The 22,954-nt window shown below is 47.4% G+C and overlaps 1 pseudogene across 1 annotated transcript; it reads right to left on the bottom strand.

The window, feature by feature from the left end:
* Positions 1-4,275: 4,275 nt before the first annotated feature.
* On the bottom strand, positions 4,276-6,722 carry LOC308563566 (large ribosomal subunit protein eL36 pseudogene; annotated as a pseudogene). Its single transcript has 2 exons — positions 6,628-6,722; positions 4,276-4,626 (listed from the first exon to the last, which is right to left on the bottom strand). The product of its transcript is annotated as a large ribosomal subunit protein eL36 pseudogene (transcript).
* Positions 6,723-22,954: the final 16,232 nt, after the last annotated feature.

The following is a 22,954-nucleotide window of genomic DNA, read 5'->3' as shown; positions in this document are numbered from 1 at the left end:
GGTCTCTGATTGCCGTGATCTCTCTTGCCAGGGCCTGGGTAAATGCTGGCTCCTCCTTGCATGTGCTCAGAGGAGCTGATGGGAGACGAGCACTTTTCAAAGGATTGAGAAAGCTGAAGGCTGCTTGTTAGTGTCCACCTGGATCCTGCCCTGACATCACAGGCGGACCGTAAACAGCTCTCCTGAAAGCCCGCCAGCCTTTTTCCACCCCTTTCCTAACAATGAGACATAGATTGGGCCTGTTCTCTATTCAAGCATCCTTGTGAGTAAATGTCTATTTTTACGGTAGAGCTGCACTTTAAAAATAGCTCCAATCAATGTGACTCCTTCCCCCCATATGCTATAAAGTTATATATGAGTTAAAATATCTCAGATTGCTTAAATTCTTCCAGACACAAGACACTTCCCTTTTTCTCTCTTTTTCTTTCCGGAGGTGGGGGTGGGTAGCTGAACAATGGGACGGCGAGGGGGGGGATTAGTTACAAAATAAGGACTTTCATTCTGGCCACCTCAACCCTGTTTGTTCTTTGAGACTTCTTTACCAGTATCAAGGCTTTAAAACCAAGATTTGAGATGCCTGACTGTTAAAAAATGTACTAGTAGTTGGCGGGTACAGTCTTCTTCCTGGAGCGACTGTTTATTTTTGTTGCTGAGAGCAATTAGCTAGAACAGTCACAGTTGCAGCTGTTAGTTAGATACTGAACGCTCCAGCGGAGGCCACAAAAGGCCCGCCGCACATTTAGAATCTGCGCGTGGATTGTTTTTCATGTGCTGCTTCTGGAGTCTACTGTGTTCGCAAGTTCGAGCGGGGGATCCGGAGCCAGATGAGATGTACAGTGGGACCCTCGGCACGTCGCCTGGATCAGTCACATCAGCACCTTGCTTCCTGGAAGCCCGCATGGCTGTGGCCGTTCCGTGGGGAAGGGGCCTCCGCCTGTCCCTTCTCTCCGAATCCTCCCCGTGTAGACCTGGAGACGGCTCATCCCAAAACACTACCCTTTATTCTCAGCAGTTTGTTCTTTTCGTGTTTACTCCTGTCCACTGCTCTTGACTCATTGGGGCTTTTGTGGGATACTTGGCATGTGTAGGTGCGAGGAGGAGATTCCCAGGACACACCCTGGTGCCTGTTGACTTCCAGGCGTAGGAAAGGGGGGCTTCTCACCGAGTGCTCTCCAGGGTGATGCCCGACCCTCCAGAAGCAGCAGCTCAGAGGAGGGGTTTGTTTCACTATTTTTATAGTGTCTGCACTTTTGCCTTTGGAAATGGTTCAGCTAGAGACGTACGTGTGTGTACGTATTTAAAAATCAGACTGCTTCAGACTTCGCAATAAGCTTTTCTTGTGCATTTCCTCATTTGGATCTCACAGTAACCTGTGAGGCAGGGAATCGTCTCATCCCCATTTTGCAGAAGAGTAGATAGTCTCAGAGTTGGGGGGTAGCCAGCCACCTGCTCACTTTTTTGTACTATAACCAGTTACTTTGGTAAGTAAGAAAATACGTATTTTGTGTATTTTACTGCTAGCGTATTGAGCTGAAGCACTTGGCTGATGAACTTGGCTTTATTTGAAAGGCTGCTAGAGCTTGCTCTAATGCACGAGACCAGTTTATAGTGGCTTCTCAGTAGAGTGGAATCAGGATATGTTACCTTGTTTATATTTGGAGGATTCATTTGGGAATCTTAGAGGGTTTTGGTAATCATCTTACAGTGGGAATCTGAAATGTACAATGGAAGTTTCCTGCTAGCTAGCATAAATTAAATAGAAGTCATTACAGTTTGATTAGATTTAGACACTTATATGAAGATATACTTAAAGCAGCCTTTCCAATGGCAGTTGATTGACCAGATGGCAATCTGTTTGTTCAGCCAGCTTGGATCTGTTCCTTAGTCAAGCGAAGTAGTTCTTTATCACTCCCCTTCCAATAAGATTTTTCATATAAAGGGAGATGAATGAACACTGGTGAATTAAAAATTAATTTGGTAATTTTAATGAAAATTTTCTGTATAAATTTTCTCTCTTTGGATGACTTTATTTTTAAGTGATACTATAGTCTCCTAAAAGTATCATACTGTGAATTGAACACAGAAAACATTCAGCAAAGTGCAAGACGTTGTTCCCTCTTCCCTTCTGAAGATTAAATATTTGTAAAATATGGATCGTTGATGGCTGTCTTGGTATTTCAAACTCTCTGAGACAACCTCTTATGTTTTTAAACCTTTCGGAAACCCAACCTGTATATATTAGAGTACCACAAAATTAGAATTGAAGTGTGTCTCTTAGACACAGCTTTCTAATGCTCAGATTTGATTATAAGTACATTTGAAAGCAGTGTGTCAGCATAATCTTAGGTAAACTAATTGTATTAGCCTCAAAGTAAAGCATCGGAGCTTAGCCGAATCGTGTCTAAAGCAGATCATGCAATACTTAAAAAATGTGCTGCCTTCCACAGCGGTTCAGATTTAGGTGTGTGTGGTCCTCCCGTTGGAAGCTCACTGATATAGATGCTTGAGGCTCAGCCCTAGATTCTGGTGCACAGCCTCTAGGGCAAGTCCAGGACGGGCTCTACAACAGGGAGGTTTTTCAGCCCAGGTAGAGACATGCGGTCTAGGGGTTAGAATGGGCTGTAGAGGGTGTAGGAATACGAGGTGTTCCTACTCTGGCTATTTTCCTCTTCTGTTGTGTTCTCTCGACGTCCTGAGAAGGCTGTGGTTGTCTCTTCCTAAGTTAGGTTTCACTTGGAAAAATTGTCTTTGTTTGCATGTTTTGGGTCAGGTAACATGCTAACCAGCTTATATGCAGTATGTCAGTCGTAACATCACAGGAGAGGTACTCCAATGATCCCCGTATTACAGAGGAATAAAATGAGACTTAGTTTGAGAAGCTTGACCAAGGACCACAGGCAGCGAATCGTTGAGCCCAGCAGGCTGCCGCGAGCCGTCTGACTCCAGAGCCCGCCATCTTCACGTCCCAGCAACCGGGATGGTTAACTGGGCAACCACATTGGAAATACTTGATTTTGCCCTGAAATGAGGCAGTTTGGTTTTACTGCTTCTAGTACATTTCCTCTTGGAAAAGAGCCCAGCTGGTATTTTTTGTTTGTTTCTGTGCAGTCTACAGAATATAGATGTGTCATTTCATGTTTTACCTCATATCCTAGACTGGGAAATTCCTTGGGAATAGGATCTTTCTGAGGTTGAGCTCAGTGTTCCTTCCCCTCTGTGTCCACCACAGTGCTTTGTGCATCGTAAGTGCCCAGAATCGTCGTGGACACATAAAAGGGAAGCATGAAGTTTGAGGGGCTGCTGCTTACTCAGCATTAGGGCTGGTGTAGGACCTAGTTTATTCTTTTTTTTTTTTAAATGTATCTTTATTGATTTCAGAGAGAGGAAAGGAGAGGGAGAGAGAGAGATAGAAACATCAATGATGAGAGAGTCACTGATCGAGCCTGCAACCCGGGCATGTGCCCTGACCGGGAATCGAACCCCGATCGCCTGGATCCCAGGTCGACACTCAACCGCTGAGCCACGCCCAGCCGGGCCCTAGTTTATTCGTACATTTATTTTCTCTGTCTGGAAGTTAGTGCTCCTAATACTTGTGTTTCGTAGACATTTCTGGTTTGCTTGCTTGTTTTGAGGGTGAGTCAGGGTTGAAAATAATACCTGAGTTGTAAAATGATGATGCCAGCAAACTCATGGGAAAGGAATTACTGTGCCCAGAAGAAAGTGCCAGTCGACACACCAGGGACTTGCCACACCTTCTGTTTTTATTCTTGATACGGCCTGCAAAGTGTGAATATTAGGGATATGAGCAGTTGATGTTTTTTTCTGTTGGACATGTATAAGCTGGTCCTATGTCTGAATGGTGTATGAGGCAGAACTGTAAAGAGAAATTGAACTGTTTTGGGCCTGTTTCTTGGGGTCCCATATGACCTGGTTTTTGTGTACATTTATCAATATAAGATTGTACAGCTTTTGCCGTTTTTATGGATGTATTAAGGTGTTAATAGCTAGAAAACTAACCTGGCCTCTCTGAATTTGCTCTATATAACAGAATATTTCCTGCTTAGAGTTTATAGCTTGGCTACTGGGATTTCTTGACCAAATCCAAGTCCTAAGAGAGCCATACAAGAATATCGTGGTGTGAAATATAGTCTTAGTTCACGGTGCTGTGACAGAATACCATAGATTGGTAAGCTTATAAGCAATGGAAATTTATCTCTCTTTTTTTTTTTTTCTCTTTTTTCTTCTTGACAGGTTTTATTAGACATGGGATGGGGCTTAGTCCTTCCTGGCTGCTGCCTTCCTCATGGCTGCAAGGACGTTGCTCAGCTCCTCGGTTCTCCTCTTGGTAGGGATGTGTGTCCCCACCCTTTCCTTGGTGAATCTCAGGGCCCTCTTGTCCTTAGAGACCTTGAGCAGCTCCGTGGCACGCCGCCCGTAGGGGGCAAAGCCACACACCTCTGGGATCCTGTCCCCCGCGAGCTTGGTGTGCTCGGCGAGGCGCCCGCGGTGGCTGTGCCTCTGCTCGCTCACGTTCTTGGCCACCTTGTGGGCCTTGTGGAGGCCCCGGCCATGGGGTAGCGCTGCTCAAGGGCTGCCTCGGCGGAAGCGGAAACTTCTCTCTTAGTTCTGAGATCAGGGGCCCATCGCCGTGGGGTTCTGGCGAGGGCCCCTCTGCCCCTTGCAGACTTCCAGCTTCTCCTGGTGACCTCCCATCGTGAAAAGATACCAGCCTGCTCTCTGGCCACATCCCGTGCCTGAGAGCCTGCCCTCGTGGCCTACTCACATCCCAAAGCTTCCACCTCCAAGTTCCGTCACACCGGGGATTAGATTGCAACATGTGAAAATTGTGGGGGGGGGGTGACGGAAACATTTAGTTGGTGACATACAGTGTGGAGGTGTCGGGTGTGCCCGGGCAGATCTCTCTCACGCACTGTCACAGTCGTATACAACTGTCTTGTCATAACCGCTTTCTTCTGTTGAATGTCGCTGGGCGTTTCACATGGGTTATTGCAAATGGTCATGATAATTCTGAAAGATACATAATATTATCCCTGTTTTACAGATAGGAAAATCTGAGGCTTGGGCAGACCAGGCAGCCCCTGGTGGGCTAAAAATGTTTTAGCTTCTCTCATCACTGCTAAATAAAAGGTAAAGGAGAGTTCCCCGTCTCCAGGTAGGTAAACGATAAATGATGTACCGGAGGCGCCCCCATTTGCAGTTTCGCTTTCTGTGGTTCTAGTTATGGTCGGCTGAGGTTCAAAAATATTAAATGAAAAATTCCAGAAGTAAACAATTCATAACTTTTAAATTGCCTGCCTTTCTGAGTAGCGTGGTGAAATCTCAGGCCGTCCCACCCGGGATGGGAGTCCTCCCTTTGTTGGGCGTCTCCACGCTGTGGACGCTCCTCACCCATTTGTCACTTACTAGTATCTTGGTTGTGGGATCAGCTGTCATGGCCCAGCCATGCTTGTGTTTAATCAATCCCTATTTTACTTACTTAAGGGCCCCGGAGCACCAGAGTAACGATGCTGGCAATTCAGACATGGTAAAGAGAAGCCGTAAAGTGAATAGGTGAGTACGGTACAGTAAGGTATTTAGAAAGCCAGAGAGAGACACCATATTTTATATAACTTTTATTACAGTATATTGTTATAATTGCTTTATTTTATTATTAGTTATTGTTACTTGCTAATGTGCCTAATTTATAAATTAAGTATTATCATAGGTATGTATGTGTAGGAAAAAGTGTAGTATAAATAGGGTTTGGTATTTTCTGAGGTTTCAGGCACCCACTGGGGGTCATGGACCGTATCCCCCGTGGATAACGGGGGGCTACTGTATTTGGTCACTACCTTTGGGGCTGGAACTCAGATTATTCCTTTGTGTCTTGTGGTACATGCACCTCCAAGAGATCAGAAAGCTTGCAAACTTTAATGGAACCAAGTTCAAGTTAATATCTTACTTTTCCTGCCTTTAGAGACAGGAGAGCAGTTGTCCTCTTGGTGGTAAGATAGATACTCTGTTATCTCACCGCTTTCTGTGTGTAGAAAATTCTTATATCAGTAGCAGTTGCGGCTGTTTCTGTTTTGACTGTTTCCCGTTGGTCACACACGTTATTGCGTGTACCTGTAAAGAGTGCATAAGCCCGTGGATTAGTTGGCATAACTGCCTTCATGTGGCAGGTGAAGAAATCAGGTAAAGGAGCAAGTGAACTGACTAACGGTGGGCACTTACTGTGTGATTAGAACTGTAGACCTCCAGGTTCCCGGCTGTGATTTAGAAACGGAGCAGCATCATGTGAAATGATACCTGGAATTACATTTTGCTGTAGCACTCACAGTCTAAATTGAAGTGCATAAAACTGGAAAGTATGGGATCTTCTAAAATAAAATGCACAGCATTGCAGGCAGTGGTCCGATTACACACCATCACAGCCTCTCCCCTTCAACACACCGTAATCTTGGCTTCCTAATTAGACAGCTAATGAATTATTACAGTACCCAGACTGAGAGTGTCGGGCTCTGTTCTCCAAGGTCTTGCTATTCTGAGTGTGGTCTGTGGCTCAGCAGCCTTGGTATCACCTGGGAACTTGTTAGACGTGCAGACTGTCTCCCACAGCCAACCTACTGAACCACAATCTGCATTTCAGCAGAATTCCCCGCTTCATCCATATGCTCACTAAGGCTGGAGGACTCCAAGGCGTGTTTCTCAAACTTGAACATGCTGACGAGTGACCCGGAGAGCTTGTTAAACACAGATCGCTGGGCTCAGACATTGCCTCACTAGGTCTGGGTGCTTGCTGGGAGCTGCCCTGTCCCTGGCCCCCCTTCCAGCAGTGGTCGGGTGGCCACTGGTGCTGGGCTAGTCCAAGTATCATTTGAATGGTTGCACTGAATGAGGTTAAGATCCTGTGTAACCAATTCTCGGGCCTTTTACCAAGGGCTGAAGATGGAGTCCACAACATTTCCACATCTATTTATGGAAAAGTTACCCTATAAAAGGACTAAGGCTGATGGAAAACTGTTCTGTGGTCACTAGGGAAAGAGAAAATCTCTATATACTATACAGAGATAAATAGAACAGGAGAACCATGTCCCAACAGTGTCTATAAACCATTTAACGGGTTGACCAGATGAAGCATTGCTCTCTCTCCATCAAAAAGGAAAAAAAAAATGCACATCTCAGCTTTTCTGAGATTCTACTTTTAAGAACTTGGTAACTTCTCACCCCCTCCCTCTTGCCAAGTCAGGACACACAGACCAGACCTCAGCAGCTGACGTGGCCATCCGTGCTCTCTTTATAAAATGATTTGGGCACTTTTTGTGCAAGCAAGAGTTGGCCACCTACTACTTTGCCTCAGGTGTTTTCCTGTGTTTTTCTTTTGAGGGGATGGTAGGTACCTTTGAGGATTGCAAACAATTCCGTTGATTAGGGCGGTCAGGAAGTACTGCTCAATCTGCAGGGTGGTGGCTATTGGATGGGTTCTAGGAAGTATATTTGCCTTTGTGTCAAAATGAAATCTTATTGTGTTCTTGTTTGTAACATGATATTTAAAAACAGCAGTGGCACTGAGAAATTCACACACATCCCCAAAGTAATTTTTTCTAGAGGATTCCCGCCCCCCATAATGTTTAAGTATTTGATGTTTTAATGAAAAAAAAAAAAGTTGCTTCACTACCTGTGGTGGGTGTAATACTCAGTATATTGACTTTTTAGGTTTGCAGATGAAGCTTGGGTAAGTAACGTTTTCACGCCTTTGCCCTTAGTTTTCAACTAACTCATTTACACACAGTTACTCAGACACATAAAGTAACTCTTAAGGGAGGAGGTGCCTATATGACTGATGTCAGGATTTTAAAAGCTACACTCCCTTTGAATTTCTTTCGTTCCAACTTTTTTTGCTTTCGGAACAACGTACGAGTTGAAAAAATTTGCAAGGATATTTTCTGGAAAATATCCCTCAGGAAAAAGTTGGTTTTGGTGTTCCTTTGGGGCATGGCATGTATATGTACTTACTACACAACAGGGGTGTCACAGAGCCCTCAGATAATTCCAGAAGCTTTATTTGGAAGGGACCACAGGGCTAGAAGAAGAAAACCAGTGTTTCATGGAGTTTGCAGTTAGCCTAGCCCCGTGCGAGGCCCCTCACAGTTCCGTAAAATGAACTGTACAGCTGAGGAACAGGCTTAAATCAGTGCCCAAGATGTATTTGCAGAGTGAGATTTAAAGTTGGGCCTGAACATGGAGCCCGGTACCCATTCTCAGCACGTGCCTTGTTTTGTTGAGAGGTAGGTAAAATAGATTTGAGTCCATTGCAGCCATTAAAAATGAAAATGCCTAATGCCTACCCCAGGATTTTCAAGTTTTAAATATTCAGTTTGATCGGATCGTCATGCTCTGGTGAAATAGGGCTCGTGCTAATGTCCTCACTTCCAGGTGGGGGGGGGGGTACGAATGAGACTCAGTGAGGCCAGGACGTGCCGAATTGACGAGGCTAGGAAGTGGCAGAGCCTCTGACCGAACCCCAGGATGACTCGAGACCTGGCGCGCCTCCTCAGGCCTGCCCTGCTCTGGTTCGCCAGAGGTGTGTTTAAGAGGCTGGACACGTTGTTAAGCAGAGTATCTCGGGGTTATGCCATTTTATAGAAAGGCTTGTGAAATACACCTTTCTTCCGCTCGCCCACCCCCATCCCGTATAAACTGTCTCTGGCAGGAAGGTCTGTGCTGCGGAGGACCACCTGGGTGAAATGTAGGAAGACGTGGGGACTGATCTAACATTTTAATACTGTTGTCCTCAGAGCTTAATTTTCTTAGGCAAAGGTTTTAAAATGCCCTGCCTTTTTAAAAGTTAAGTATTCTTTCCAGTGGATTGATTATGCTTACTGTAAGTTAGTTGCTCTTTTATGTTGCAGCTAAATGTTTGCTAAATCTTTCATTTTTTGTGTAGGTAAAAAGGAGCCCTTACTCCCCATAGACCATTTTAGTTTCTTTGCTGGAGAGACCCTTGGAGTTTGAAGGTAGTGTCCAGTGTGAACACTGTGTCTTTGATCGTGAATGTCTCAGGGGAGGGTTTTCTCTCCATGGAGGGTTACTTTGCTTTCGTTTTGACCTATCAGACCCGTGCGTCTGGCTCTGCCTAGTCATGTGTGGGGGTGTGTTCTTCCTGTCTGGTCCACCAGGCTTGGGAGTGACTTGTAACCCTGTCCCGAGAGCCCGCTGGAGAGGGTTGGCAGACTCTTCTGGTCCTGCTGTGAACCCCTCAGGCTTGTGAGGGGTGACAGATGGTTGAGCTAAACTCGGAGCCACCTCTCGACGTCATGATGAAAAATGACCAGCCTCCTGGTAAGTGGAAATTGGAACCCGTGCACTTGTAAAGTCTGATAAAAAGGACATTGAAACAGACACAGTGAAGAAGGGGAGGAAGACCCTTCACAAGCTACCAGCCTGTCTTCACTGGTACTTTCTGTACTTACTAGTGGGAAAGCTCCTGTGTACGTACTTGCTTATCTGGATAGTCACTCCTTATAGACTGCTGGGACTGAGCAATAATTCTCTGTGCCCTTTTGGGTATAAATAATCTCTGAAAGCCGAAACTGTGAGGCGGGATCCAGATATGGATGCAGAGTTGCTTTCCACTCTGTATGAGCAGCATGGCCCACCGTGCTCACGGCCCTTCAGGGTTGTCTGTCTCTCCCACAGCTCTTGCTGAGGACATGGCTTCTGCAGCCCTTGCGGCCCAGGCTTTTGTGCCTGGCCTCCACTTGTTGGACCCTTGGTACCCGACGCAGAGACAATCAGTCTGCGTAGCCAGGGAGTGAATGGGGCGGCTATAGAGTGGAAGCAAGTTGGTAAGGGCAGAAAGGCAGGTAGACAGAGTGGCCAAGTCCCAGCAATCATGGCACGAGTGAAGGCTCGTGAATGTGGGCTGCCTGGACTCTAAAAATTCCTTATTACCATTTACAGCCTTATGATACTTAAGCTGGCCCGGGCGAGGCCCTGTCCATGGGCCTGCAGCTCAGCGGGTATGTGTGAGTCGGCAGCTTGGCTTTACAGCCCGCTCTGCCCTTTCCTAGCTGATGAGTTCTTGGGTAATAAGGTCCTTGCCCTCTGGAAGCATCCGTTTTCTTCCCCTATAAGATGAGATAACAGTAACTGCCTCAGAGTGTTGGAAGAATTAATATAGAACATAGGAGGCCCTTAGCAAAGGGCCTGGTCCGTGGTATGTGCTGAAGAAATGGTAAGTGCTGCTGTTAATTTTCCTGTTGTTGTTACTTCTGTCATCATCACTCAGAGCAGACTGATAAATAGACTGCCCTTTGCTGAGAGAGTACGAAGTCCAGGGCTATCATCGTTCAGATCTTGGCCACGGGTATGACTGTGTTGGGCCTTTTAACAGTGACAGTAAATCGTATAAGGTTTTTCTGTGCTTTCCTTAGCGAAGCCCCTTGGACTCAGACTATTGGCCTGATCTTTGCCCACAAACCTGAGGGTGTTTGCAGTTGCTCCCGTTCGAGAAACATCTAGCATACGAAGGGAGCCCCACACCCCGTGAGTCTCAGATTACCGAGGGAGCTGTCTTTCCTAAGTACATAGGCACTTGAAATGTTTCTCTGCCACCAGTTATAAAAAATAAAGGGATTTTAATGATCTTACTCATTTGCCCGAATAACTGTGGTTGCTCACGGAAGTGTGCAAACAGGCCTCCTTTTGACCGTGTCTCGTTTCCTTGTGTGAACAGGCTCTAGGTTCCCTCCTGCCGGCGCCTGGGCCAGAAGGAGAATCTAAGCAGGCATGGTCTTTTAGCTCTGGCCTGTTCACCTTGGGCTCAGCGCCCTGCTTGTGTGCAGTGCCCTGCTTGTGTGTAGGAAAGAGAAGTAAAATAATTATTAAAGAGAACTTCCCGCTGTTAGTGCTGAGACCTCCTTCTCTGGCAGCCGGCTTTTTAAACAAGCATCTTAATATTTTGGCAGATGGTGCTAAGGTTTGTTAAAGCAGCCCACAGTATTCCCAGTCCATTCCCACACTTCTGGATTCTTTGTAATTAGCTCACAACGTGGATGAAACTGAGCTCAGATGTAACCGAACGCCATGGAGCTCGGCGAAGGAGAGGCATCTGCCGAGGGAGTGGGATGATCTTGCTTTGCTCTCGGGGAGCTGCCCCTGAGGCGAGCTCTGAGATTAGCAGCCGCTCCACGTCACTGCAGCTGTGTCCTGTAGTCTGTCCTGGCTACCCAGGCGCCTCCAGATACAACTCAGGTATTGCTTTTCATTTATAAAGCCCTTTGTCATTTTTGTCCCGAGCCTAGTTTTCTTGAAAATTGACGCTCGCTCCTTGGTTTATTGCTAGAGCTCATTATCTCTGTCCCTGCGTTTCGTACCTGTGTCTGGGGATCTCACGTGGAAGGTGTTCCAATTTTAGAAAAATACTGAGTTAGACTCTGTAAACTAATGACTAGTATGTTCAGAAGAAAATCTTGTAAGACTAAATTTAAGGTAAGTGCTTTATGACATCAGGGCCAGTGATAGTATTTTCCTAATGTTACAGCAACTTATACCTTCCTTGTCGAAGGAACTCCTCCTTTTACAACCCGCTCAGTGCCTAAATAATGCTGGACATGCAGTTATTTCTTGATTAATTTATGTGGCAGAGCATCGCCTGCCGAGACCTCTCTTATAGGAGGCAGCATCTCCTGCTCCCTTGATGTTACAGCTTGGGTGAGGCATGTTGGATGGCCCAGCACCTTACCCCACAGCTGGTTTTGAGACCAGAAGTACTCTGAGAGCGGGAGTTGCTATAGCATTCCCCATGATAGGAGCAGGGAAGTAGAACTTATAACATCTTTCCACTAAGAACGTCCCTTGTCTCCAAGTAGATGACTGAGAAGAAAGTCAAGGAAGGTATCTTTCCCTCATGACTTTTTCCCAGCCTACCTGTTTCTAACAGCAACTGTGCTCCTACTAGGAACTTGGCTCCGTGATGGCTGCTAAGTACAGATTGAGGACTTACTGTGACTCAGGCACTGTTGAATGACTTATATGTATTTTCATTCAATTCTTATGATAACTCCATAGGTAACTCAGTTATTATTTAGTTTAATAGATGAGGACCCTGAGATTATCCAGATAGTCGACGGTAGAACTGGGGCTTAAACCCAAGTCCATCAGACTTCAAAGCCTGTCAGCTGAGAATGAAGGGGAAGAATCCACAGTTGCTTTCCTCAATGCCCATTCTTCTGGTTTCCTATATGATCGTCTTTGTCAGTTCTTTTTTCTGCCTCTTATCAGTGGACCGAACAGACCCAATGTACACCCTGCACACTGTGGAGCTGATTAGGAATGAAATGGGGAAAACACATCAGATCTGAGTTTATCAACTTTGCAGACATATGTTTTGTCACTGAGGGAGACAAACGCTTTAGGACAACTAGGTGGGACTATTAAAGCCAAGTGAGTGGTTGATGAGGCGTAGAAGCTTTGCTGGGTCCAGCGGAGGGTCACTGTGAGCAGGTCAGATGGTAACCACTGCTCCTGCATTCTGCATGGGGCACAAACCTCGGGGTGTCCTTTTTCTCATCTGAGAGGCTTTCAGCTGTCAGAGGAGTGAACATGTTCTTTGAAATGGGGCCTCTAAGTGAGTGGTTAGCTATTCTGGTCTTCATCCTTGTAATTGTCTCCTGTCCTTACAGTTATCTGAGATTCCGTGTCTTGGGCAGAGTTGAAATGCTTTACCGAAATTCCGATAGAGAGCAGATACCTGAGGTTCTAGCCTTGGTACTCAGGATTCCCCTCCTGAATGTTGAGCACATTCAAGTGGCAAAGGTACTCCTAAGGAATCCTTTCTGGCCAGATGGATCAGGGATACATTTCCAGAATTAGTGCTGCACAGAGAATTCTCTCTCATGGACTAATTCTCCCCTCTCTCCGGACCATCTGTCTCATGGGCAGAAGAAAAATAGGCATCTGTTCAGATCTGCGGGGTTGCCACCTGGACCCGTTCCTATAGCGTTGCCAAGTGGAGGGTTGTGCTGTCTTTGGGCCAACCCAGAGCCTTAAATACTGGGTCTTGAGTGAAGAATTATAGAATTGAGACAAAATAATTTTGATCCAGAGCCCGCTTTTGTAGAGCAAGGATTGGTAAATGATTCATCATCCTAGACCAGGGATCAGCAAACTTCTTCTATAAAGAGCCAGATAACGTGGCTTTGCAGGCCCTGTGATCTCTGTCACAGCTATTCAAGGCCTCCATTGTAACACAAAAGCAGCCATAGATAATAGGTAATTGGGTGCTCATGACTGTCCTAATGAAACTTTATTGCCTAAAAGAGTTGGCCAGCAAGATTTGGCCTGCAGACCATAGTTTGTTGACCCTGCCCTAGACCACAAGAATTCAGGATAGGAGATTTTTCCTCCAAAGGATTTGGATTCATGCAGTGTGGTCCTCCAGGCAGATGTTGTGAAGTTTAGACCCTTGGGTTCTTAGGGTTTTAAAGGTGGTTTTGCCTGCCACCTTCACGATGCTCTCACTGTCATTCAGCATTCTGGTTATTTGGAAGTAATTTCATCATCAACACGGATGACAGCGAGAGAAGGCCCCATGCTGATGGCAGACTCCCAGAAGAATGCCAGGTGTCTCTGACGTCAGTCTGAGCACATCCACTTAGATATTCTGCGTCTCAGCGGAGTGTGACTAGCTCAGCCCTGGGCATCGCTGGGCGTGCTGACTGATTCCCTTCCTTCTCGACTTTGCCTCCACTGAGAGCTTCCTTCTGAGGATGCTGTGGGTGGTTCAGCTTACGACAATCCCGGTGATGGATTTAGGCCCCGTAACTTGGTTCCCTTCCCCCTTTTGTCTCTGAAAGGATACGTGGAAGGAAAACGACTGCAGATGTGAGCCACCGAAATAAACATACTTGTGATGGAACGGGCGCTTCCTGTTTCTTGGTCGGCCTTAAATTCTCCACGTCCAGGCTCGTGGCTATCTAGGCAAGTGAATTAGAAATTGTTTACAGGCTAGAAGGCGAATACCAGTGAAATGTATCCACATTATTTTGCATGTTTCCCCTGTCTCCATCCTCCGTGGGGAGGGGTTATAATTGTGCTTATCTGAAAGTCCGTCTCCTTTCACTGCCCAGTTTAAAGAGGCAGTGCCTATTAGGCATGTGCAGGGCTTGCCTGTTTATCTGTGACCAGGAATAGGTGCTAGGGAGTGTTGACTGAGTGACTGAAAGGCAGCATACACATTTATGCATTGCTTTTAATACTTAATATTTTTATTGGATGAGTCAAACAGGTGGGCAACTTCTTGTGTCCCGCTTAAAAGGCACATCTCGTCGTTGGAGATACACGGCCACGTTACGCGTGCATCGCTTGTTTTCACTGAGGGAATTCACTGTCAGGTGGCAGGAAGGATGAATGAGACGAAGGCCGTAGGCACTGCGGGGGCCCGCGGCTCGAGGAGCGGCGCGCGCTCTCCCGCCTCATTTACAGCCCAGGGAACGCTAGGCTTGCGGGCACCGCTAACTGGCGTTAATAGTTTATATAGTGGTGCCGTGAAAAACGGTGCGTGGTGTCATCACTTGTCACGCTCCCATGTGCGTGCTGTTCACTCACTGCTGTTCCTGCGCGTGACAGGTGCCCGTCGGGCCCTCCAAGGACCAAGGCCGAGGCTGCTCTCGGGGGTAGGAGGACAGCGGAGAAACGTATGCGGATATCATTTATTTCCTTTAGTATTTTCTTCAGGATGGGGTGAAGAGTTGTAGAAAGTGAGCAGATATGGGTAAATACAGAGGGACTGGCTTATGGAAAAGAGCTGCCGTTTTTCACGCGCGAGATGGCTGGGATTTAATGGTGAGATGCTCCGCAGCTTAAGATGAGAAAGACAAATAAGAAGGCAGTTGTGTTACAGGGTGGTGAGGTGGGACCAGGGTGCCCTGGAGGGGCCGGGAGGAGCTTCGGACTTGAAGTCTGTCTTCCAGGCAGAAGTTGCACAGAAGCCGAGTCTTCAAAAGATGAGGGGGCATGAGCTGGGCACCGGCGGAAAGCGGGGAGAGGCGTGCCACGTGCGGAGTTGGCCTCCCCAGAGATGAGAAGGAGTGGGTGCGAGTTTAAGGACTTTGCAGGAGTTCGGTTTAACTGGAGCACAGTGACAAGGGGAGAGTAGTGAGAGTAAGGCTTACAGGTGTGGACAGGGCAGATTTTGATAAACCAAGAGTAGGAGGTGTTTTATCCAGGGACAGTGGGATCCCTTGATGAGTTTTAAGCAGGGGATTGATACAATTAAATTCGATCAATTAAGAAAATAGAGATGAAGGATTGGGAGGAGGAGATTGGAGGCCAGTTAGACCCTTGCTGGAAATGCAGCAAGTGAGAGATGATGGTCTTCAGCTCTGAAGTCGGTACAGTTAGGAGTTAGTGGCTATAGAGCCTTTTTAGAGACTGTATTTAAAGTCAGAGCAAAGGAAAGGTAGGAGTTGGGGTGATGCTGAGGTTTTGAACATGGTTTTGACATACATTCGGGGGCTGAGCTGTTGAGATGGGGAGCAGTGGGGAGAGAGCCGTGACAGCCGTCTGGGAAAACGCCTAAGCTGACAGATGTAGAAAGTGTGCCCAGAGATGGAGCAGGAGACGAGGCTCGGACGGAGTTAGGGTGGCCGGGGAGCGCTCTGCCTGAGGCCGGGTTCCAGAGGAGGGTTGGCGACAGAGCCTGAGAGAGGGGCGGGGACTGGAAGGCTAGGTGGCTTTTGCCTCAGGCCAAGTGATAGGAAGGGGAGGGAGGAAGAGACTTGCGGGAGATGCCGGAACGCTGTTGATGGAAGTGGTGCTGGCAGGGATAGGGAAGAGTTCGGTACTAGCCCAAAGCCTGTCTCTTTGGTCCAGTGGCCCCACCCTGCCTTTCCAGTCCTACCTCACACTTCCTGTCTTCCATTTACATCTCAGCCAACCTGCAGAGTTTGTCATTTCATGAAAAGTGAGCTTCGTTGTTTTGTGTTTTCTCCAACATTTGCCCTTTATCTTAAATGCCCTTGTTTCTCTTACGGAACCCTGATGAGCCTGGGAAGGCGGGTAGGATCTCAGTGAGCAAAGGGGACTTTCCTTCTCTTCCCAGGCGTCCCCTGCTGCATCCTGCCCCCTTGGCCCGACATCTGGTGTAGCGTGTTACAGTTCCCAGCACCGACGGCATGTCTTGGTTTACTTATGTTTTATTTTCTTCCACTGTAGCCAGTAGTTTCTCAGGCAAGATCTGCACATGCTGACTGGGGTCTAACAGGCCAGGACGGACTCTCTACCACGTCACTTACTGGCTCTGTCACCCGGAGCATTTCATTTCACCCTTTGAAACTCAACCTCCTCATTTGTAAACTAAGTGTAATAAAGCCTGGGTTTCTGTGAGGGGCGAGTTGGATCATGGACACCCCTGGCCCGGCATTTGGTGCGTGCAGCTGACATTCTCGAGCGCTGCCACCAACAGCATTGGGAACACCGGGCTATGCGGGTGCTTTACACAGTCATGTCCTGTACATGAGGGAGGGCACCTTTGGTAATGGATGTGCAAGGTGTTTGGATCGGGGGGGGGGGGTCTGAATGATGGATTCTGATAATTGTCCCCTACTTGGAGGAAAGCTGGCAGACACCTGACACTTAGCACAGGAGCCTTATGGTGAAAAGACCTGCCACCATCATAAATCCACCCATGTTTTACTTGGGATTAAAGCATATTACCCCCCAAACCCTGTTTTTAATCTACTCAGTTACAGAATGAGTCCTGTTCGCATATGTGGGGAAATAATCTGGTTCCGTATGACAGAGCATCTCAGTTCTCTCCCATCTTGCCATGTCAGGATCACACAGGAAACTTCTTAGAGGTGCCCTAGATAAGCAATGGGCCTTAAAACATAGCAGATCTGATGGTGACTTGAGTCTATTTGAATTTGTTAAAAGAATGTTTCACAGTACTTATTCCTCATATTTACACATGGCTATGCTGATTCTTAAAGGTTTCTTAAGATTTTATTTTCTCTTTTTCAGAAGAGATTAGTTACATGGATTCTGTAGACCCTTTTTTCAGGTTTTACGTATGTGTTTCACTAGAAAAGGTAGGCTCTGCCCTACTTGGGTAACTAACATACTAGTCCTTGTAGGATCCGGGTTACACCTCCCCTTTTCTTCTGTCCCCCCATTAGATGGGGCAGATTGACGGATGTCGTGAGTCTACAGTCCGTATTTTCCTCGCCTTCCTTATGGTGTGGTATATATGTGTTTGTGTGTTTCTGTCTCATATATCCCAAAAGTTTAGCATCTAACACAATTAACTTGAAGTGAAATCTGTTTGCGTTCTTAATCCACACAGGCAGTTTCCCATTATAATAAAGCTTTCACAGTTGAGTACTACTGATCTCTTGTGTTCCTGAAAATGATTGGTGATTAAAATCACCCTTCTTGCAAGCAGCTGCCCACTGGTGCTCTCTGCAGGGAATAATAAACAGCCATACACAGGGATATTAAGATACCACTTAGACCGTTAGAATTTCAATCGCTTCACGTGGCTGAGGCACAGGGGCCTCTCCGGCCCCAGTGCTAGTTATCTCAAAATTGGTACTGGGCCTGGCTCACCTCGGTGCTCCCCTGGGGCCCGGGCTACCTCCCGCGGTGCCGTGTAAAACTTCACTGTAATTTGTTGTGACTGATCCCTAATGCAAGTGTTAACAGTGGCCACTTGCCATGAGTGGGAAAGTGAGGGTAAGTGTTGTTTATCCAGACAAGAAGTGATACCGAAATGAGACCGGAGGTGTGACTCTCATTTGCACCTCTTTTCATTTGCCTGGAGGAACGACATCTCTGTCATTATTTCTGAATATATCTAGTGACAGGAGAAGGCTTACCGAATGCACTAACAGCTGTGGCGGTCGCACTTCTGGGCAGCCCCTGGTTTTGTTCATGCATTCTCTCCCCAGGTCACCGTGGGCTTTGGAGGAAAGGCCCTTCCCAGAATCGCCCCAAGTCTCAGCCAAGTAGGAAAGACACGTAAGAATGCCAACAACCATTTTCAAATGTGTTCATTGTCCTGTATCCTTTCCATATTGTAATACTGTATTTGACACCGTACTATGCAAAATGTCCTTGTGACGGAAAAGTAGGAACTAGTGGAGAGTGAATGTGTGGCAGAAAAGATGTAAAATATTTCTCATACTTTTAAGTGGCCTATTCCGGAGATTCCACAGGTTTATTCCGTAGAACACCAGCCCTACAAAACGTTGCACTTTATGAAAAAAAAAATTCAGTGGTAAAAGGTTTTAGGAGATTCAGAATATTAAAGGCTCGGGGGAATTCTGCGGGAAAGCGTCCCTTTCAGCTCTGGTTTAACCCTGAACCTGTTGTACTCCATTTGCTCAGAGAACACTTCTTGTTGTGCGCTTAATGAATTACACTGGGGAAATGCTCACCTGTTCTGATTGTGAGGACGCACGTTTCCTGTTGCATCCATTGGTTCCTGTGGCCTTGGCTTCTTGGGCAGCCCAGCAGGATGTCTGGTGTGGAAGCCAGGTCAGGGCTCAGCAGTTGTCAGCAAGAAGATTGATACCACTGCCATTATTGTTACCGTTGCAATTGGCTTTAAACTTTTCCGTTCTAAAGACAACCAAAGTGTAAGTTCAGGGGACAGTGTCTAGTTGGAATCAAGCTGACACCATTGTATTTCTCCCTCGTGCAGCTGGCGAGAGGAGGGCAAGCGCTGCCAGAAACCCCACCGTAGCCGCCGTGGGAGGCTTCGCTGGTCAGATGCCGGGGAATGTTTTTACCCCGTAGTCTTACTTATTACAAAGCCACGTTGCAGGTTTTCAAGTGGAGACATTTCTCCATCGCTAGCACTTTCTGTGGATTGTGGAAGTAGAGCTTTAGGAGATGCATGATCCGTGAGTGCCCTCCTTCCCTGTGACTTCAGCAATATCGCAAAGTACTGAGTCGAGGAAAGAAGTATTGCGGTTGCATCAATCGCCTTGTGAAAATGCGGGGCCGCAAAGTGCATTTTCAGCGAATCAGAGGCAGCTCCTGCTTTCGGCCAGAACTACACCACGTCTGAGTGTGGCCCACATCGCTGGTTTTCTTTCTGTCACGAGAGAGACCCAGCACCCCAGTGCGATATCAGAGCTGGAAAACAAATGGCCTGCAGAGCGGTGCCAAGCTGGGGAGGAGGAGTGCCTGCAGTTTTGCTCTGGTTGCTGTTTTGAAGTTTGCACCTTAAGGTGCTCCTTCGTGAAGAGAATTCAAAGGGGAAATGCTTAGATGGAAGTCACTGTTAAATCGAGGATCTTTTTAGAGAGCGCTCGGGGAGGCATCGTCACTTCATACTCCCTTTGCCTGTGTGAACAGGGAGTTGGATGGATATAAAAATAACTGCCTTGTTTTTCCAAAACGCAGCCCCTTGTAGCATGAAATTCACACTGGAAAAGTGAGAGGATTGAGCCTCTCAGCAGAGCTGGCGGGGGAGGCGGGGGGTTGTCTTCTTACTTGGAGAGAACATTGTTGCACAGGAAATGAACACATTTCACACTCCAGTCACACGTTGTGCATTGAAGAACTAGGGGAGCAGAGAGCCACCCCAGGCGCACGTGGGCCCCGTGATCCAGGAGGGCCTGCTTTTCCTGGGACAGTGGTTCTAGCAGAGGAGGAGCTCCCGGGGCCCAGTTCCCAGGCTTGGCGGTGGGTTTCAGACAACCGTGTCCGGCCTTGTGGGGGAAGCAGGTGCAGGGAGACAAGCTCATGAACTTGGGCTGACAGGTTATTTTACTCAGTTAGGTTGTAGCATGCACCGAGATCAGATTGTCTGCAGAAATTAGAGATGCTCTTCCCCCTGCAGTTTGTGCAGCGGGAGTGGGGCCACAACACTTAGAAGCAGGTCTGCTCCACACTAACCAACCACAGACAAATCCACGGATCCCTGCCCTGCTTCCACTTTGCTGTCTGTGCTGTGTGGAGGTCTGAGCTCTCCTTGTGGCCAGTGTGTGTGTGTGTGGGGGGGGGGGGGGCACTGCCATAGGTAATAGGGCAAAAACGGTTTTTGCTAGTAAAAGATGACATTAAGCCGATGGGCTCTCAGATTCTGCTTTTCTAAGCAGACTTGTTAAAGCTTGTACCTATTACATTTCTCCCTGCTCCTGGTCCACCACTGTGATCCCCGGGTCTTGCTGATCCAGGAGAAGCCATAGAGTGAGTGAGGGATTCGGCTGGATAAGTTGATTCATTCGGCCAAGCTTTAAGTACCTGCCACGTGCTGGGAACTGGAGGTACCCGGAACCTCGAGCTGTGCCTACAGCCTGATAGGGGACGGTCCCTGCTGTGGGTTGCGTGGGGTGGTGACTTAACCGTTAGTGCAGGTCACCAGTGTGACAGTCCTGTTAACTAGGAAGATGCAGCCCCAGTGAGAGCAGGTCTCTGTTCCGGTGATGGGTTCAGAGAACAATGACAGTGTCAGGATGGCAGAGGACATCGCCCTGGTGTAGGAAACGAGCGTCATCTTAGGGGGGGTGTCCTTTTCCTCACCAAGATCCCTTTGTTCGTACAAGGATCGTTTCCTAATAAAGCAGACAGAAGACCCAAGGAAGACAGCAAGGGGACCTAAACCCTGGGCTGTTCGTTTACTTCACAATACTGACTAAAAGTACATGCTATGCCAGGCTCTGCCCTAGGGCCCCAGGGCACTGTGAAGGGCACAGGCGTGGTGCCCACCCTAATGAATAGGCTACATATAAGTAAATAATCAAAACCGTCACCATGGATTGGTTGTGATCATTGTTTTGAGGGGAACGAGAGAATGAGAGGGTCACTGGCAGAGGGGGGGAGGAAGCTGTTTTTAAAGATTATCAAGGGAGACGGAGACATGTAAGCTAAGACCTGAATGAGAAGGTAGTTGTAAAAAGAATGTGAAGAACATTCCAGAAAAAGGAAACATGCAAAGCATCTCGTGGTTGTGGAAGTGAAAGTGAGAGAAGTGTGACAATCTATTGTAATAGTTGGGGTTCTCTGGAGAAACAGAACCAGTACTGGGTGGGGTGTGTGTATTTGTTTATTTTTTTATTATAAGGGATTGGTTCATGCAGTTACGGAAGTGGGCATATCCCAGGATCTGCAGGATGAGCTGGCAAGGTGGAGACCTCGGAGAGCTGATGGTGTGGTTTTGGTTTGAAGGCTGGCAGGCTAGAGACCCAGCAAGAGCCGATGTTTCAGTTCGACTCGGGCAGAAGTTTCCTCCTCACCTGAGGGTCAGCATTTTTGTTCTTTTCAGGCCTTCAACTGATTGGATGAGGCCCATCTTCATTAGGGAGGGTGTGGTGGTTAATTTTATGTGTCAGCTTGACTGGACCACAGGATGCTCAGATGTCTGGGTCAGCATCCTTCCTGGGTGTGTCTGTGATGCTGTTTCCAGAAGAGATTAGCATTTGGATTGGTGGGTCCAGTAAAGTAGATTGCCCTCCCGAATGTGGGTGCACAACCCACGAAGAGCCCAAATATAACAGAAAAGTAGAGGAAGGTTGAATTCTCTACTTCACTGGTCTTTCCCTACCCTTGGACTCGGACTTAGGCCTTGGGACTTCACAGCCTTCATAATCCCACTAGCCAATTCCTTATAATAAATCTCACTTTATATCTATAAATAAATTACATATATAATTCTGTTTCTCTGCAGAACCCCAACTAATAACGGAGAGTAATCTGCTTTATTCAGTCTACTGACTCAAATGGTAATCTCATCCAGAAACATCCTCATAGACACACCCAGAACAATGTTTGACCAAGTGTCTGGGCGCCCTGTGGCCCAGGCAAGATGATATAAAATTAACTATCGCACAAGGTCAGAGATAAGGAGAGGAGCACAGATGAGGTAGGGGAGAGAAGCAGGGCCTTGTGGGTCCTGATAAGGAGCTAGGACGTTATTTTGGTTGACTTGAAGGGCACTCGGATTAGTGACTCAACCCCACTTCCTCTGGACTCTTGGTGCTGGGTGGAGGCCGCTTTGAAGGTGAGAGAGGTATGAGGATGATGGCAGAAAAGATGAAGGGAGGTGAAGGCAAGTGGACTCATTGCGGGAATATTTCGAAGGCGTGGGTTTGAGGAAGGAGAAGCGTAAACCCAGAATGACCAAGCGTGCTCTGCATCCTCGGTGGTAGGATGCTGCCTGTGACATCGTCTCATTTGCTCATTTGGAATCTGCAAACCATAGTCCCCTGTTTTTGCATGGCCCGCAAGAATGCTCTTTACATTTTTAATCGTTGTAAAAATCAAGGAATATTTTGCGACCTATAAAATTACATGAAGTTCAAATTTCAGTGTCCACAGTTTATGGGAATATAGTCACGCTCATTGCTTACCCAGAAAGTTCGCCAACACCTGTGCTAGTTTACTCAGCGGTCCCTGCGAAACCGTGTAGGCTGCCACAGTTTTCATCTCAGCGAACCCTTCGGTGCCTCCTGGCAGAGCTGTTACAGGAGCGGTCAGCTAGTTAGGTATTAACAAGAGAGAAGGGACAGAACTGGCCAAGCCTGAGCCTGATTGAGCCTGGAAGGTACGGCCTCAGACGTCCCAGGGGACAGGCACATCTTCCACCAAAGGCGCCTTAATCCCTGGGCAGGAAGCAAGAGGGCTTTCCTGTCTCCCCGGGGGGCGGGAGAGGGGGAGATAACCTGCAGTTAGCCTGTGGGGGGGGGAATAAAATAGTAGGGGAAATTCCTCTCTCGAGCCACACGCAGGAGCTAAAATGGCCACATGAAAGAGGCGTCTAATTGGAGAAAGGATAGGATAGGATAAGGGCATAAACCCCCCAGGAAAGGGCTTGGTTAGGGGGAGAGCCCAGCACAAGCTTGCAAAGAACCAGGAAAGAGATTGGTTAGTTTGAAAGAAAGCTTCTTCCTTCCCAAACCCCAGGAGATGTAATCAAAGCTTCATGCAGGCCGGAGGGGGGGCG

This window comes from Miniopterus schreibersii, assembly GCF_964146895.1.
Source record: "Miniopterus schreibersii genome assembly, chromosome: 11".
Lineage (NCBI taxonomy): Eukaryota > Metazoa > Chordata > Mammalia > Chiroptera > Miniopteridae > Miniopterus > Miniopterus schreibersii.
This window is presented reverse-complemented; position numbering and strand designations above follow the sequence as displayed.